Source organism: Schistocerca nitens, chromosome 1 (assembly GCF_023898315.1).
Source record: "Schistocerca nitens isolate TAMUIC-IGC-003100 chromosome 1, iqSchNite1.1, whole genome shotgun sequence".
Taxonomy (NCBI): domain Eukaryota; kingdom Metazoa; phylum Arthropoda; class Insecta; order Orthoptera; family Acrididae; genus Schistocerca; species Schistocerca nitens.
In genome coordinates, this window is record NC_064614.1 from 1,046,945,300 (window position 1) to 1,046,963,336 (window position 18,037).

Genomic DNA, 18,037 nt, shown 5'->3' on the forward strand with positions numbered 1-18,037 from the left:
TAATTTAGTCAGTAACACTATCTTCTGTTGTATTTCTTTAACATCAGCGTAACTGCAATTTTCAAACCGTTTTTGTTTAAATCATTTCTTGTATAACATGTGTACATGATTAGTATATGTACTTAGAATGTATTTGAAATGTGTAACAGTGTTTCTTCAACAAATGTTTAGAAAAAAAAGTGGTCAGCGCGACAGAATGTCAACCCTAAGGACCCGGGTTCGATTCCCGGCTGCGTCGGAGACTTTCTCCGCTCAAGGACTGGGTGTCGTGTTGTCCTAATCATCATCATTTCATCCCCATCGACGCGCAGGTCGCCGAAGAGGCGTCAAATCGAAAGACTTGCACCCGGCGAACGGTCTACCCGACGGGAGGCCGTAGTCACACGACATATTTTTAGCTTCGTTTCATAGGAGCAGAAAATACACAGGTGCAAAATTACAAACGTTAGCTCAAATGTCATTCCGTCAGCGGCAGATTCCGGAACACAGACTGTCTTTGGGGAAAATAATAACTATGTAAATTTTCAGCACTGATTCTGCAAGCGCCAGCAGCTTCCAATCCACTCTCTCTCTCCCTCTCCGTGTGTGTGTATGTGCGTGTGTGTGTGTGTGTGTGTGTGTGTGTGTGTGTGTGTGTGTGTGTGTGTAAGAACTCATCACTGCGCCTAAGTCGAATCCGCCACAGGAAAGGGGGGCTGTATATCGTTGCTTGCGTGTTTCTGCAGCCCGTGTGCATGACGTCTGGAACGATAAACTTGAAAATTCAGAAATATATTTGCTGCATCGTCCTTTGCGACAGAAGTTAAAGCAGGTCCTCTGTACACGGTAGCTTTTTTATGGTTACAGTGTCTCCCCATTTTCTATTTCAAGAGAGAGAGCGGACTGTTTTCAGCCATAATGAATGCCGCAACGCCGATAAATTAACGGGGTGCGGGCTAGGCAATAGAATTTTTTATACGTTTTCCATACTCAAATTTCACCATACAGTAGAATTTTTAAAAATGTTGTCTCGTTTGACTTCCCGAATTTTGTAACACGTAGTCTCTGAAAATGCGATTTGCTGGAACAAATACCTTAGACTGGCAATAGATTCGGTAAAACTGAATTTTGTCAAGTCCTTTATAAGCCATTTATACCTCATTTCTCAAGATATAACAGAATGAAAACAAAATTTAGTGTGACATGGTTGTCTGTGAAATGTGTGGCACTTTTTTAAACACCATTTATGTTATCCCAGCAGTATTTTACACAAATTATGAGTTACGTATACACAAAATATGTTTGACTTGCGCTTCTATGTCATCTCCTGTTTACCCCCATCCCACTTCTACGTCAGCTAAGCGGTTCTTGCAGGGATAGTGCTTCATTCCAGACATTTAATGATCTGCGTAACAAGTGGTTGAAACTTATCCAGTGGTTTAGAACAGGGACAACTGGAAATTCGGCTTGTGAGCAGGGCTCTGTCACCTCAGCCATGGCTCTCTCACCTGTCTGCATACTTCCGTCACCAACACGCCATAGTGGAAATTGGAAATTTGTGGAAGTTTCTATGGAACCAAACTGCTGAAGCCATCGGTCCCTAGGCTTACACACAACTTAACCTAATTTAAACTAACTTACGCTGAGGAAAAAACACACAGCTATGCCCGAGGGAGGACTCGAACCACCGACGGAGGGGTGGGGAGCTGCGTGAGCCGTGGCAAGGCGCCCGAGACCGCGCGGCTATCCCGCGCGGCACGCCGTAGTGTCTGAGCGTGAGGAGGGGGAAGAGAGGGAAACTGCAAATGTGCCAAATTTAAATCTTAGAGCAGTCTCACTGCATATGATTTGGTTTCATATGACATAGTCGCAAAAAAGCCCAATATTATTTAATTAGCTCTACTATGCTGAAAACAGTACAATTATTATCTCGTATAAACTGTTGTCATATGGACAGGCGCAGACAATTTTACAGATTTTCGCACTCAGGTTGCCACTAGCTGTGACTGACTTAGTTCCATAATCGAAAAATGCCTTTCACACATACGTTGATCGAAAAATTTTATCAAGTTTGCATCCTCAGTATGTAGACGAGGAAACTCCACCTGAGGGAATCAGTGTAGACTTCCTTGACAGTTTTAACGTAAGAGTATTTGTGTTTTAAACGTGAATTACTTTGCGGATCAATCAGATCCACCTGCACATCCACAGGGGTGCCTTCAAATGAAACGGCAAAAGGTCTCGACAACAGCTCGAAAAGAGATGTAAAATTGGCAGTGTCCTCAAAACATTCAGCAAACTATCACCGTAATTCTTTGAAGGCCAAGATGACTTCTTCAAAGATTACGTATTTCCTAACGCCAGCGAGCTTGCGTCACGGACGGTGATTTTTTCCAGAATTTGTCCCTTGCACATTGTGATTTTCCATTTAAATGCATCCCCATTAAATCAGGAAAATTGTTTTTCACCTTGCATTGTTTTACCGTGGGCACTGAGCACTCAAATTCACTTAAAATTTGAGGTCTGCAATCCATTTCAGATGTTACAATTTTTGTTCGTGCCCTTGTTTATCCTTTATAAATTCAACGACAGTGGGTTTAAAATCGAGAAGTCGTTCCTGGCATGCTCCTTGACTTCACCAACATACTCTGCAGTAATATATAACGTTTCCATGTTCATCATTCAATTTCATCGGTAACTGTTGCAACTGACAGGGAATAATATATGTAACTCAAGAAAATTTGCTATTCATATCGCCGGCCGAAGTGGCCGTGCGGTTAAAGGCACTGCAGTTTGGAACCGCAAGACCGCTACGGTCGCAGGTTCGAATCCTGCCTCGGGCATGGATGTTTGTGATGTCCTTAGGTTAGTTAGGTTTAACTAGTTCTAAGTTCTAGGGGACTAATGACCTCAGCAGTTGAGTCCCATAGTGCTCAGAGCCATTTGAACCATTTTTTTGCTATTCATATCACATGCTCCGTGCGTCCAAATTCAGCAGAAAATTCTTCAGCGTGTTGTAGTATTTTGCTCTGTTATCTTAAATATTTGAATGCTTCTGCATACTGTTGTAAGGTCTTCCCATGTCAAATTTGCAGTATTCATCGACCGATCGACTGTACATCGCTTAATAGATACTGAGAATTCTCATCATTCTCTTCTTTCATTCCCAGTCACTTTTAGAGACTTGTGAGGATAGATCACTAGACCGATTCTGCCGAACTGAAGAAAGTCGTGCCGGCTGAAAAATGCCGCATTGTAATACTAAATGAAATGTCACGCCGTACCGAGTACTTTCGAGAATGACCGAGCTACGCCGAGACTCGGCCGGCACATCGTGCTCGCGTGCAGTTTGGCATGCCGTGGGAAACCCTTGTTTAGGAGATATGGAACATACGTACATATATACAATTAATTTTCTAAACGATCACCTAATGCGTAGATCTTCTAACATGATGGAATCATCAGTAAAAACCGTATTAAATATCAGAATGCGTTTCAACGGACACGAAACGAAAGAAATGAGAATATCAGAGGGACCGGTCAACTAAATACAATTGCACTGGGAAAAATCATGAATAAGTAAACAGCTGAAAGCAGTTAGGAAGCACTGATCATGTAGATGGAAGCAGTACTGGAGAAGTAAGAAGAAGAGTAACATATGGAGGGAAACCAATAAGATAAGTACAATACTGACAACAAGAGCAACATGATTTGATCGAAGAAAGAGTTGCATAACACTTTATTTACATTGTAATTATACATGGGTCTAGAACTTCACCATTAAGGAAAAAAGAGAATAAGTATTTGGTAACCTTTGAAATCTGGCAACGAATAAGATTAAATAAGTAAACAAAGTAAGGTATACTGAAGTGTTAGAGTAAAGGTAAGAAGTATTCTCCTGAAGTACAGGAGAAACAAGGGAGTAAACTAGGCCTGCCACACTTTCCAGAACAATAGTCCGCAACCCTCCTCCCTCTCAATAGTAAGATATCCTCACGACCAAAAAGCAGACATTTTATCGAAGTCAATTACATTTATCAGCCAGAAAATTATAACCTCCTAATAGCCAGTATGTACACCTATGGCACGGGTAACAGCGGCAACGCGTAATGGCATCGAATCATTGAGGCCTTGGCAGGTCGCTGGACGGAGTTAGCACCACATCTGCACACGCAAGTCACGTAGTTCCCGTCAATTCCGGGAAGGGGACGATGAGCATGACGTCACATTCAGTCACACCCCAAATGTGTTCGAGTTGGGGCCAGCATATCAATTGGAACTCGCCACTGTGTTCCTCGAACGACTCCATCATATTACTGGCCTTGTGATATGGCGCATTATCTTATTGAGAAGTGATACTGCCGTCGGGAGACATGATCGTGATGAAGGAGTGTACGTGGTCTGCAACCAGTGTACTCCTTGACCATCATGGTACCTTGCACTGGTTCCACTGGAGCCATGGATGCCCATGTGAATATTGCCCAGAGCATAATGGAGACGCCGCCAGCTTGTCTCTGTCCCGCAGTACAGTTGTCAAGTAGCTATTCCCCGGAAAAAAGACGGATTCGCGTCCTCCCATTGGCATAATGAAGAAAGTATAAGGATCCATCAGACCACACAACACTCTACCACTGCGCCAACGTCCAGTGCCGATGGTCACGTGCCCTTTTCAGTCGCAGCTGCCGATGTTTCGGTGTTAACATTCGCACATGGATGCATCATCGGTTGACCCATCGTTTGAAGAGTTCGGCGCGCTGTGTGTTCAGACACGCTTGTACTCTGCCCAGCATTAAAGTCTGATGTTGGTTGCGCCACATTTCGCCACCTGTCCTGTTTTACCAGTCTACCCAGCCAACGACGTCCGACATCTGTAATGAGGGGTGGCTACCCAACCCCACGATCTCTGGACGTGGTGAAGACACTTACCATAGCACTCCTCGAACACCCGACAAGTCGTGCAATTTCCTAAATGCTCGTGTCCAGCCTCAGAGTCATCACATTCTGCCCTCGATCGGATTGCGCACCTCTCCATTCTACACACAGACAGGTCGCTCACAAATACTACTTGCATAGTGCGTGTGTCAGACTAGCAGTCATTCCTCGCCAGGTGACGCTGGTATCGCTTGGACGGGTTTGTATCAGTAGTAGGTCGGTGACGTTAATGTTCTGGTAGATCAGCGTACAATGACCTAGCGAGTAAGTGCTGACAGCAGTAATTGGTACTTAAAATAGCTACAGTCAATAGACAACACTAATAAATAACAGTACTAAATATCATTAAGGAAAAACAAAAATCTCCACACATATACAGTTTTCAGGCTTAAAGCTTTCAGTCCATATAGAGCAACGAATTGTAAACAAACCTCATTAGTTGCAAATGGTAAACTGTACGGAAGTATTAGCTGTGCTGTAGAAGTCAGAGAACTACTTGATCAGCCGTATGCGCTATTAAGGTACACATTTCGTTAAATTTCTTTAATATTATGAGCATAATCCCAAAAGTATATGTACTATAATGTAACGTTTTACCTGCCATCAGACAGAAAAATAAAGAGAACCTGACATGGTTGGTGAAATTTCATTCAAACACGTATGTGTGGAAAAGGAAGAAAATTATGCTTGCTCAAGGCAGAATCATTTCTAAACACATTTATTGGTTTACAAAAAACTATCATTGAAAAAAAAATAGAAAGGAGAAGAAGCAAAGAGGAAGATACTGAAGGTTGACAGATTTGAGAGACAGCACGAAACAGAACAGGAAGAAGCAATACATCGTAGAGGACAAACTTCAGGTGAAATCTGTGTGTTGACATATGTGGTGATAATAACTTGAAGGAATTTCTCACGCTTAACGTCCTCGATACCGGGTAAGTGCATTCACCCAGTCAAAACGAACAAAAAAATTAGCAGATGGAGAAATGTCTATTTCTTCAGAATCAAACACATGCATCACGTACAGATACTGGGGAGAATGAAGTAGACGACGACCGGAGAGAGGCAAATTTTGCTGCGGTTTTACAATGAAACGAAAAATCCCTTAAGTAGATAAAGTTGTTGGTAGATGCTGAAGAACAGTCTGGACCGCAGCCCACTTGGTGTGAGGCTTAATTACCCTGTTGGAGGAGAACTACGGTACGTGCCGCACAAGTTCAGTACCAGCACATGCACCAGTAGCAGTACGAAAGTCCATGAATAATTCCATTTCTCGTATAGGTTTGCAGTTCTTGGAGAAAAATCAAGGTGGTGGTGGTGGTGGTGGGAGATGCAGGGCCTTCTATAATAAATGTGATACCACTTTTAAGAAAAGGCGGCGTATCCACTGTCCTGGAGATGCTCACCTTAGATTTTATTGTTCACAGACTCGACATATTTGGCAATAATTCCAAAAGAACAATCATCCTGTCCTAAAGAAAACAAAAACAATGTAATGGAGCGACTTTATTTGTAATGTACAAGGATTTAAACGAGAAAGCATCTTTGACACTGCAGTAGAGTATGCCTTGTTCTGACACTTTCTAGAGGATGAAAACAGTTTGCCGGACGGGAGGTCGAACCCAGAACCTGGACTATAGCGGGACAGGTTCTTTAAAAACAGTGCACTCTCAACTTCTTCACAGTTAATTGTTCGTGTTGCAAAGGATTTGCCGGCCGGAGTGGCCGAGCGGTTCGAGGCGCTTCAGTTTGGAACCGCGCGACCGCCACGGCCGCAGGTTCGAATCTTGCCTCGGGCATGGATGTGTGTGATGTCCTTAGGTTAGTTAGGTCTAAGTAGTTCTAAACTCTAGGTGACTGATGACCTCAGATGTTAAGTCCCATAGTGCTCAGAGCCATGGGAACCATTTGCAAAGGATTCCGGAGGCAGTAGCTATTCAAGATACGCTGGAGAGCAGTAATAGCGGAGGTAAACCTGTGAGTTAGTGACTGATATAACCAGGCACGACTCATTACACGAAGAGCGTTACCCACGAAAGACAAGATTATGAGTTCGATTTCCATCCCGGAACACAGTTCTCCTCCGGGCACGAAGATTCATAGCATTCATATTCGTCGTTCTGTTACTCTAGTAACGAGTATTCTCAGTCATACGTTTTAAGATATACAATTTATAAGCTGCCCGTGTCTATCTGCGAACATAATGTTTTTTCGGAGGCAGGGAGAGGGGCAGAAATAGAAACAGCTAGTACTAAAACTACAGTCACCCATATTTTTCTTTCTTGCGTAGGCTTATTCTCCGAAAAAAATGTCGATGTTTCCAGAAAATCTGATGATGTGCAAGTGAGAGGCTACAGACAAAACAAGGTACGAAGCTTCTGATAGTTTCTATTCTGGCCAGACGGGTAGAGATTTTGAGATAATATTTATGGGGCACAAATATCCCAGAAACAACAACGTCCTTGCTCCATTAGGTTTCGGGAATGCAGCCGCATAAATTCTGCTTCTTCTTCTAATATTTCGGCTGTATACCTTTCAGCCATCTTCAGAGAGAGCCGTACGACTGACGCTCCAGCGCTCGCTCCATCCTTTTAAACTCGCGGACCGCGCCACTGCGCATGCGGCCACAGATAAACAAGGCGCCAGTGATGTTAATCGGCGGCAAAGACGTACAATATGTATGAGTTACGTCTGTGGCTGCGCATTCGATCCATGCTGGGAGGTCGATGTATTACTGGGAGCTGAACTGTAGCGACGTCTTTGTAAGTTCAATATTGAAAGTGCCGGATTCCATGATTTATCTAATGTGAAACTGCTGTCTCTATTAATTAAATTCTTCGTCAAGCGGATTTCAATGGCCTCTTTTACTACGGAGTCCCAGAAAGATGAAACAGAAGTCAGAATTTCGACATTTTCATATACCATAGAGTGACCAGAATCAATACAATGCTCTGCCACAGCCGATTTACTGGGTTGTAAGAGCCGAGTGTACCTGCGATGTTCCGTACACCTCTCTTGGACTGTACGATTCGTTTGTCCGATATATGAAAGGCCACATTCACATGGTATCTTGTAAACTCCAGGCTTGCGGAGTAGTAAGTCATCTTTAACGGAACCCAGGAGTGCAGCCGTCTTCGCCGGTGGACGAAAAATCACTCTTACTTTATGTTTAGTGAGGATCCGTCCTATTTTGGATGAAAGGCTTCCCACATACGGCAGGAAAGCCATGGATTTAAATGTTTACTCGTCATCTTCTGCATTCCTTACGGACACCTTAGGTTTTATTTGTAGTGTCTTACGTATCTGTTGTGGAGAATACCCGTTGTCCTCAAAAACTCTCTTCAGATGTAAAAGTTCGTCTTTTAAACTACTTTCATCAGATATGACGTGTGCTCGGTGTACCAAAGTTCTTAGAACACTACTCGTCTGCGAAGGATGGTGACAACTATTTGCATGTAAATATAAGTCCGTGTGGGTCGGTTTCCGATATACTGCATGACCCAAAGTGCCATCTTCTTTGCGCCGAACCAAGACATCCAAAAATGGAAGACATCCCTCCTTTTCCACTTCCATTGTAAACTGAATTTGTCCATGGATGGAATTCAGATGGTTTAAGAAGTCCTGCAGTTTGTCCTCGCCATGGGGCCACACTACAAAGGTATCATCAACGTACCTCCAAAAAACTGTAGGCTTCAAACTAGCAGACTCCAGGGCCTTCTCCTCGAAGTCCTCCATAAATAAATTGGTCACCAAGGGTGACAAAGGACTACCCATGGCAACACCGTCAGTCTGTTCAAAAAAGTCGTTATTAAATAAAAAGTATGTGGAGGTCATCACATGGTGAAACAAAGCTAAAATCTCCTTATCAAAACTTTTTCCAATGAGATCTAAAGATTCAGAGAGAGGTACCTTAGTAAATAGCGACACTACATCAAAGCTAACTAATAGATCGGAGGTGTTCAGTTTCAAAGATTTTAATTTGCCAATAAAATCTGCAGAGTTCCTTATATGATGATCACATTTTCCCACAAGCGGCCTCAATAGTGACGCCAGGTGCTTGGCACAATCATAGTTGGGAGAACCAATATTGCTCACAATAGGACGTAGAGGAACGTCTTTCTTATGGATCTTTGGGAGTCCATAAAGCCTTGGAGGCACTGCACCACTTGGTTTCAGTCTTCGTATGACTTCTGGTGGAAATGGGGAGGCATTCAAAAGCGACGCCGTCTTCCTTACCACCTTGTTGGTGGGGTCCTTACTGATCTTCCGGTACATACTATCATTCAGTAAGCTGTATATCTTATCATGATAGTCGTCACGTGGCATTAAAACAGTGGCATTACCTTTATCGGCAGGGAGAACCACCGTTTCAGTATCTTGGCGGAGCATACGTAGTGCAGTCCTCTCTGCCACAGATATATTGCTTCTTTGTGGGCGAGCCTTCATAACAGCTCGACAAGTTTCGCGTCTTATTTCATCTGCAGAATCCGTAGAGAGTGGTCGAACAGCTTCTTCAACGGCACTGATGAATGCAGGTATCGGCAAAACCTTTGGCGTGGGTGCAAAATTCAGTCCTTTGCTTAAGACCATCATCGTAGCATCGTCCAAATCTCTATCCGTCATATTAATGACGGAGCGTCGAATGATACTTTTTTGCTGTGGGGATGGCTCAAGTCTGCTGAACTTTGCAGTCTGTCTTGATGTCGCTACCTCACGAACCCAGTCTGATTTGGCCCATGTTGTACCCTCTATCCAGTTCCAAGAGTTGCTGGGTAACTCCACAGACATCTTCAGGTGCAGACGATAAAGTTCTTGAGAAACAAGATCCAGCTTCCTTCGTGTAAATCGGATCCTCTCCTTAACAATAGCAGAACCAGCTTTAATTAAAATCTTATTCATGGAAGTCGATTTTATAAAATGTACCAACCTGGCAAACCTCGGAATTATGCCATGGTCACGGCACCTCAGTAAAAAACTTAAAGAGCTCAATAATCTCGCTCTCAAATGTCGTAGCTTGTCAAAACGTCGAACACATAAAACCATCTCCTCCCCGAAGAGGTACTTGATGTGAATCTTCAGGTTTTCGCGGCGCAAAGACTGCTCCATTAGGTTTCGGGAATGCGGCCGCATAAATTCTGCTTCTTCTTCTAATATTTCGGCTGTATACCTTTCAGCCATCTTCAGAGAGAGCCGTACGACTGACGCTCCAGCGCTCGCTCCATCCTTTTAAACTCGCGGACCGCGCCACTGCGCATGCGGCCACAGATAAACAAGGCGCCAGTGATGTTAATCGGCGGCAAAGACGTACAATATGTATGAGTTACGTCTGTGGCTGCGCATTCGATCCATGCTGGGAGGTCGATGTATTACTGGGAGCTGAACTGTAGCGACGTCTTTGTAAGTTCAATATTGAAAGTGCCGGATTCCATGATTTATCTAAGGACCCCACCAACAAGGTGGTAAGGAAGACGGCGTCGCTTTTGAATGCATCCCCATTTCCACCAGAAGTCATACGAAGACTGAAACCAAGTGGTGCAGTGCCTCCAAGGCTTTATGGACTCCCAAAGATCCATAAGAAAGACGTTCCTCTACGTCCTATTGTGAGCAATATTGGTTCTCCCAACTATGATTGTGCCAAGCACCTGGCGTCACTATTGAGGCCGCTTGTGGGAAAATGTGATCATCATATAAGGAACTCTGCAGATTTTATTGGCAAATTAAAATCTTTGAAACTGAACACCTCCGATCTATTAGTTAGCTTTGATGTAGTGTCGCTATTTACTAAGGTACCTCTCTCTGAATCTTTAGATCTCATTGGAAAAAGTTTTGATAAGGAGATTTTAGCTTTGTTTCACCATGTGATGACCTCCACATACTTTTTATTTAATAACGACTTTTTTGAACAGACTGACGGTGTTGCCATGGGTAGTCCTTTGTCACCCTTGGTGGCCAATTTATTTATGGAGGACTTCGAGGAGAAGGCCCTGGAGTCTGCTAGTTTGAAGCCTACAGTTTTTTGGAGGTACGTTGATGATACCTTTGTAGTGTGGCCCCATGGCGAGGACAAACTGCAGGACTTCTTAAACCATCTGAATTCCATCCATGGACAAATTCAGTTTACAATGGAAGTGGAAAAGGAGGGATGTCTTCCATTTTTGGATGTCTTGGTTCGGCGCAAAGAAGATGGCACTTTGGGTCATGCAGTATATCGGAAACCGACCCACACGGACTTATATTTACATGCAAATAGTTGTCACCATCCTTCGCAGACGAGTAGTGTTCTAAGAACTTTGGTACACCGAGCACACGTCATATCTGATGAAAGTAGTTTAAAAGACGAACTTTTACATCTGAAGAGAGTTTTTGAGGACAACGGGTATTCTCCACAACAGATACGTAAGGCACTACAAATAAAACCTAAGGTGTCCGTAAGGAATGCAGAAGATGACGAGTAAACATTTAAATCCATGGCTTTCCTGCCGTATGTGGGAAGCCTTTCATCCAAAATAGGACGGATCCTCACTAAACATAAAGTAAGAGTGATTTTTCGTCCACCGGCGAAGACGGCTGCACTCCTGGGTTCCGTTAAAGATGACTTACTACTCCGCAAGCCTGGAGTTTACAAGATACCATGTGAATGTGGCCTTTCATATATCGGACAAACGAATCGTACAGTCCAAGAGAGGTGTACGGAACATCGCAGGTACACTCGGCTCTTACAACCCAGTAAATCGGCTGTGGCAGAGCATTGTATTGATTCTGGTCACTCTATGGTATATGAAAATGTCGAAATTCTGACTTCTGTTTCATCTTTCTGGGACTCCGTAGTAAAAGAGGCCATTGAAATCCGCTTGACGAAGAATTTAATTAATAGAGACAGCAGTTTCACATTAGATAAATCATGGAATCCGGCACTTTCAATATTGAACTTACAAAGACGTCGCTACAGTTCAGCTCCCAGTAATACATCGACCTCCCAGCATGGATCGAATGCGCAGCCACAGACGTAACTCATACATATTGTACGTCTTTGCCGCCGATTAACATCACTGGCGCCTTGTTTATCTGTGGCCGCATGCGCAGTGGCGCGGTCCGCGAGTTTAAAAGGATGGAGCGAGCGCTGGAGCGTCAGTCGTACGGCTCTCTCTGAAGATGGCTGAAAGGTATACAGCCGAAATATTAGAAGAAGAAGCAGAATTTATGCGGCTGCATTCCCGAAACCTAATGGAGCAGTCTTTGCGCCGCGAAAACCTGAAGATTCACAACAACGTCCTTGATTGGCATCTGGGAGAACAAAATCACCGTTTACAGTCAATCGGAAATAGCCGAAGTATTTTACATTCGGAACAAAAAGATAGAACATTAGATATCCCAGAAGAGACTGAAATTTGCACAAACCAACTTTCAAACCTAAATATAACAATTTAGGAACAGGTTACCAGCAGGGGACTATGGTTCTTTGGTATTTTTGTCTAGTTGTTGCTGAACACAGAGGCTAAAATTCCAAACAGAATTCCGCACTTCCATATTTCAACGGTTAGGTTGTGCTCTCCTGTGTATTTTACGGTTTACGTAGCACCTTATACCTCTTGACATAACCTTCTAGTTTGGTTTTTCTTTTTATTGTATGGTTTCTACGCAAAATATTTTTTATTGCAAAACCTTATAAGTTTCTGAAACTTATCTTTGCCTCGTGTTGACATTAATTTTTATTTATACGGATCAAATGGCTCTGAGCACTATGGGACTTAACATCTGAGGTCATCAGTCCCCTAGAACTTAGAACTACTTAAACCGAACTAACCTAAGGACATCACACACATCCAAGGCCGAGGCAGGATTCGAACCTGCGACCGTAGCGGTCGCGCGGTTCCAGACTGTAGCGCCTAGAACCGCTCGGCCACTCCGGCCGGCCTTTTATTTATAGCTTTAGAAATAATGTATACACATTTAACATCAAACACTGTAACAATTTTTGCAGTTACGACTTGTAATTACGTGCACGTCATGCACAGATGAGCCGAAACATTATGACCACCTGTTTAATAGCGAAATTAGAATTATATATTAATACCTTCAGCTGCTGACGGGCGTTGACATATATCAAAGGGGACAGGTGAAAATGTTCGCCCCGACCGGGACTCGAACCCGGGATCTCCTGCTTACATGGCAGACGCTCTATCCATCTCTTTCTTTTTTGCATTTTGTTCATTGTTGATCGTTGTGTTTGGTCATTGCGGACGTCACATGACATCCCCTCAAGTTCGTTTGTTGATCCTTCCACTCAGTTTTTTTTTTGTTTTTTTGTTTTTGTTTTTTTATTACAGAGGCCAACCAGCTCTGACCGAACACGCTGAGCTACCGTGCCGGCAATCTGAGCCACCGAGGGCACAGAGGATACTGCGACCGCAGAGACTATCTCGCTCACGCCTCCCACGAGACCCACATTCCCACCTTATATGTCCACACACTACATTCGTTCAATGGTATCTGTTCTTTCGGACATGTTGAAACGCGTACGTTTCATAGGCAGCGGTGGTGAGGCATAAAAGAATCTCTGACCAGAGAGCGCGGCAGTGCAGTTCAGTAGTCTGTTGGAAGTAGTAGCCGAGTGAGGTAGCGAGCGGGAGTCTGTCAGTAGTGGTAGCGCAGAGCAGTCGGCGGGCGTCGGCACCGCAATGGTCGAGATTCAGGACAAGTTATATTATTAAGCAGCATCGCGCTCAGCTAGTAATGTAAATTAAATGTAATGAACTTTAAAGAATCGCCCCAATAATAATTTTGATTTAAAAGCAATTTCCTTCCATTTCCTTTAAACAAAAAAATTCAATTAACTTCAAAAAATTTAGTTATTGGGATACATCTGCTGCAAGCTGTGGCGCAGAATAAGAGCAGAATTTTGACATGCAGTTATATTAAGGTAAGAAATTAATTCTGATTTTTGCACAGGGCCAAAGACCGACATTTCGGTTAAGCTGAGTTTTGATTGTCACTGTAGTTCCATTGTCATGGGATCATGTTTCATTATTTTATGCGAACTTATACTTGCGTCAGATTGCTAATTTTTGTTTAATTGTCATTGTCATTAATATTTTTGCGGGAAGGTTACACTTGGCTCCATTTCTATTAAGTATTGTCATTTCAAAATTTCTGTGGGGAGGTTACAATGTCCGAAAGAACAGACACCATATCCATATAAATATATGTTTAATAGCGTGTTGTTCCACTTTTGAAACACAGTACAACAGTGATTCTGCTTGCCATGGATCCTAAAAGACCTTGACAGAATTCCAGAAGAATGTGGCAACAGATGTCTACGCACAGATCAAGGAATTCCTGTAGATTACGGGATGGTAGTTAACGGGCACGCAGCTGGCGCCCGACATGTGTTCCAATGGGCACAGACCAGGGGCATTTGCTGACAAAGACATCCATGTGAATCCACTATAATGCCCCTTAAACCGCTGTAGCACGATTCTCACCTTGCAATACGGACAGTTATCCTGCTGGAAGATGTCATTGCCGTAGAGGGAGACTTCAGTCACAGAGCGGTATAGGTAGAACGCAGTAATATTCACGTAGTTTACAGCTGCCACGATACCTTCGATTACCACCATAGATCCCATGGAACCCGATATTATAGTTCTGCCCTCACCGGCCTGTATCTGTGGCGCGGTGCGTGTTTCGTGCAGCCATTTCGCCTGGATGACGCCGATTGAACGCCCAACCAACGACCTGGTGTAATAAGAAATGCAGCTCATTCGACAGGCGATGTGTTTCTCCTCATCCATGGTGAAAACTCAGCGATGCTGCGTCCACTGCAATCACAGCTAACGGTATCGTTGGGACACCATAGGAACACGTAGCGATCGAGTAGTGTGAAGCTCCATGTTCAACAATGGCCTTTCAACGGTGTACTTCGAAACACCTGTGCCTGCACCTGCATAGTACTCTGTCGCCAGATCTGCCACAGATCGCTGCCTATCCTGGATTACACAGTGGGGGATCCTCAGACCTCTATGTTTTGTGATGAGACGTCCAATACCATACCGCCTACTCGTCATTTCAACACCCCTCAACCACCTTCCATAGGTGCTCGCGACAGTAGTACACAAACAGGCGACCAGCTTCACCGTTTCGGAGATTCTCGTTTCCGGCCGCAGGACCGAAATAACGTGCCTTCCGTCAAAATCGCTTGTATCGGTGGATTTTCGCATCTTATGTCCTTATCTCTGCTGTAATGACTGCCATTCGTCTCTCTTCCGCTAATATTCTTTCCTTACTGTGGCAGGTGCCCGCAACACCATCAGGAGCCATTCAAACCTCGCCGTGGGCAGTAGGCGTAATGTTTTGACTCATCATTGTATACGACAGCGTCACAGCACTTACGCCATCCAGCGTCAGTAATTTCTCTTACGTGGAACTAAAACTCTATATAGCAAAAGGCAATTTTATTACGACTTGCAATTACGTATCGGCTATTTACGGCAGCGCCATAGCATTTACGTCATCAAGAGCCAACGAGCGCCCTCATGTGGGACTACCTGCCAGCCACATCACTTGGCTGTAAGCAGCACACAGTTACGAAGTAAAGTTATTTGCTGAGCAGACTACTAAACTCTGTTTCTTACGACATTAATTGGCATTCTTGTAGAAGTTGTATTCTCATTCTGTACTAAATAGTACCCGTATTTTGTTTTAAATGTCTTTGTTGTTCAATCATGTTTCAGCAAGGGTCCTCTTTTAAGACACTTGTGTAAATCTGCAAGGCTGTAAAACAAAAAAATTCTGTAACAAAAAAATCTGTCGCCAGGTCACCTGAAAATGGGCGGAGCCCGAAAGCGTAATGGATAATAAAGGGGTCCAGAAATATCCTGTGACTATTATTTTCGACCAACCAGCTATTTTTAAAGCCATTTTGATCACAGGTACTGAACCAATAGTCATCGGTTCTGAGAACGAAGACTACCCTCGTATCGATACGAGATGTCCGAGGCAGCCGGCCGGTGTGGCCGTGCGGTTCTAGGCGCTTCAGTCTGGAACCGCGCGACCGCTACGGTCGCAGGTTCGAATCCTACCTAGGGCATGGATGTGTGTGATGTCCTTAGGTTAGTTAGGTTAAGTAGTTCTAAGTTCTAGGGGACTGATGACCATAGATGTTAAGCCCATAGTGCTCAGAACCATTTGAACCCTTTTTTTTTGACCGAGGCAGCCAGACGATAGTACCAGAGATGTAACAGCCACTGGCCGCTGCTACGTGTTGATATGGAGTGGCAGACACGACGATCGATTAACGCGTCGGGCAGATGCCACCAGTAAGCACGGCGATGTATACAGTCCAATACATCGCTGACAAGGAAACGTATAACATTGCTGCAGCGACAGAACTGTTGCGTCGAGTTCTGCAGTGACGATTAGTAGTCATAATTGGGTCCCATGGAGACACAGAGGTTAAAGATAGTTGCTCAATTGTATTCTTCACATAATAAAACATCTACAACTTAGTACACACATATTAAAAAATATGTCGGAGAAAAGTGGGTATAACAGATTTTATCAATCTTTTTCACAGTATTAAATTGCTATATAATTTAAATCTTTAGTTGTGAGAGTCTATTATTCTTTGAGATAAATCTTACGACCATGAGTGAAAACACAAAAAAATGAAGCCGGACGGAGTGGCCGAGCGGTTCTAGGCGCTACAGCCTGAAGCCGAGCGACGATTCCGGTCGCAGGTTCGAATCCTGTCTCGGGCATGGAAGTGTGTGATGTCCTTAGGTTAGTTAGGTTTAATTAGTTCTACGTTCTAGGCGACTGATGACCTCAGAAGTTAAGTCGCCTAGTGCTCAGAGCCATTTCAACCATTTTGAACCAAAACATGAAATAAATAACTATAAACCGCTGCAGTACAGTAACTGCGATGCCGTGTTTAGCTCTATATGGATATTCAAACGAGACAGGCGCAATTCTAGGGAAACCAGATCACATCCATACGATAGTAAGATCAGTATCTACACCAAAATCTACATGATTACTCTGTAATTCACAATTAAGTGCCTGGCAGTGAGTTCATCGAACCACCTTAATGCTATTTTTCTACCGTTCCACTCTAGAACGGTGCACGGGAAAAACGAGCAGTTTATGTGCGAGCTCCGATATCTCTCATTTTATCATGGCGATAATTTCTACCGATGTAGCTGGGCGCCTACAGAATATTTTCGCAAACGGAGGAGGAAGCTGGTGACTAAAATTTCGCGAGAAGATACTGCCTCAAGGAAAAACGCCCTTTTTTAGTGACTGCCACCCAAATTCACCTGTCATGTCCGTCGCACTCTCCTCCCTATTACACGATAATGCAAAAAGAGCTGGTATTCTTTAAACTTTTTCCATATGTTCCGTCTCTGTGGATCCCACACCGCACAATAAGACTGCAGAAGATGACGGGCAAGCTTAGTGTAAGCAGTTTCCTTAGTATGCATGTTGCACCTTCTAAGTGTTCTTCCAGTAAATCGCGGTCCTTGATTTGCTTTACCCACAAGGTTATTTACGTGATCGTTGCAGTTTAATTTATTCGTAATTGTAGCCCGTAAGTATGTAGTTGATTTTACGGCCTTTAGATTTGTGTGATTTATCGTGTGGCCGAAATTTACCGAATTTCTTTTAGTACTCATGTGGATGATTTTACACTTTTCATCATTTAGAGTCAATTGCCACTTTTCACACTATATAGATATATTGTACAAATCGTTTTGCAATTTGTTTTGATCATCTGACAGCTTTATACGACAGTAAATTACTGCATCATCAGCAAACAAGCTGAAAAAGGTGCTCGGATTGTCTCCTATATCGTTCATGTGGATCAGGAACAGCAGAGGGCCTGTAAAACTTTCTTGGGTAACGCCCTGTATTACTGCAGTTTTACCCGATGACTTTCCGTCAATTACAGCGAACAGGAAATCACGAATCCAATCATATAACTGAAAACCACAATACTTCCTTATGGAACGAGTGGTATTACTTCAGTTTTACTCGACGAGTTTCCGCCAGTTACGACAAACTGTCACTTCCTGACAGGAAATCGCGAATCCAGTCACACAAATGAGGTGGTACTCCGTGGGTAAGCAAT

The 18,037-nt window shown here is 43.6% G+C and overlaps 1 protein-coding gene across 1 annotated transcript in view; it reads left to right on the forward strand.

Annotated features, from left to right (window-relative positions):
- Positions 1 to 18,037, forward strand: part of LOC126224414 (uncharacterized) — a 196,070-nt gene that overhangs the window by 104,388 nt on the left and 73,645 nt on the right. The window lies entirely within an intron of this gene.